Source organism: Acanthochromis polyacanthus, chromosome 8, assembly GCF_021347895.1.
Source record: "Acanthochromis polyacanthus isolate Apoly-LR-REF ecotype Palm Island chromosome 8, KAUST_Apoly_ChrSc, whole genome shotgun sequence".
Taxonomy (NCBI): Eukaryota; Metazoa; Chordata; class Actinopteri; family Pomacentridae; genus Acanthochromis; species Acanthochromis polyacanthus.
The window spans coordinates 21,405,621-21,407,089 of NC_067120.1; positions in this window are offsets into that span (position 1 = coordinate 21,405,621).

Below are 1,469 nucleotides of genomic sequence, written 5' to 3' on the forward strand. Positions count from 1 at the left end.
TTTAATTGACTGTAACTTGCTTTGATTGCACAGCAGTGATATTTAAATCTATGTGTATTACTGGATGGAATATTTAAGTAATATTACAGAGCATAATGCTGAAATAATTGGAGCTGTTTTCCATTTAAAAAGGTGGAAGATCAAAAGACCAAAAGCACTGAGGGTCGTTTTGCCTGTTTAGCATTTAAACGCCCCAGGGGCCTAATCTCTCTCTGTACCACTCTGCGGTCTTTTAAAGGTGTCTTCACCCGAGGAGGCCGTGTCGTCTTCTCGCCTCATTACAGTCTGTGAAGGTCACACTGAAGAAGTGAAATCCCTCTGTAAGGTTCAGACCATTAAATTATATGAAAATACGTTCAGATGATGACTCTGTGAAGGTTAAATCCTCATCTGTTTGCAGTGGAGAATCTTTTTTTGTGCTGAAACTGCACAAACATCAGTCCACCCACGCAACAAAAAACATTTAAGGAAACCAGATTATGTCACTTTTGATGCTCAATTAATAAATCCCAGCTTATTATCATGTAAGACTGAAGTTGATGATCTAGTTACTTCCAGCTCACCTCAGTAAACCATCTGTTTCTCCTCTGGACTCGCTGGTAGTTTTCGTGAATGACAGATTTCTTCTTAGCTTCTCCTTTAAATTAACTCTCCTCCTCTCTTTGTTTCCTCTCTTCTATTGTCCTTTCTCTGCGGAGCTCGAGGAGGCTTAATGATCCAGAGTATTCAGTGGGAGATTATATTTTAATGGTTGGGCATCCACTACATTTCAGTTGCAATTTGTTTATTTCCATTAGGTTTCTAGGTTTTGTTGTAGTTCAACAACATTTGAATAATTAGCTACAGAATATCCTAAAATGAGAATATGATAAATATATTATGTATGTAAGGTACCTGAATAGATTTGATAACTAGCTAAACTAATGATTTCAAATTTATTCACATTAAATGGTTATTAGTACTCCTTGTTGAAAGAAAATTTGTAAACGGAATAAGTTCATCTACCATTTGATTTATTAAGCAGTAGTAGTTATTGTCCTCAAATCTCATGTTCTAATGTATTAAAGTCCCTCTTGTCTTTGATTTAACCCCTAAATTGTCATCTCTGTGTTTCAAAGTTATATATTTTGAAATGTATCCATAAAAACAATCCCTTCCTTCCTTAACATGGCTCAGATGAAACTCTACACTGTTGTTTCCTCTCGAATGTGCAGGTCTGTGAATTCCCTGCCTCTTTGTGCACTTCTTTTCATTTGCTGTGGATCAGCACAACAGCTCACCTACAACTCTACTCAAACACTGTAACACTACTCTTGTTCCACAATGGACCGTTGTAATGTTGGAGTAATTCAGCCATACATGGTTGAACCGGAAACCGAAGAGCTCCACCCCGCAAGTAGACAGGATTTGTTCCTTGGGTCTGACTTGGTTTTTGTAGTCTGTCACTGGTGCGCTTCAGTTTCAAGGTG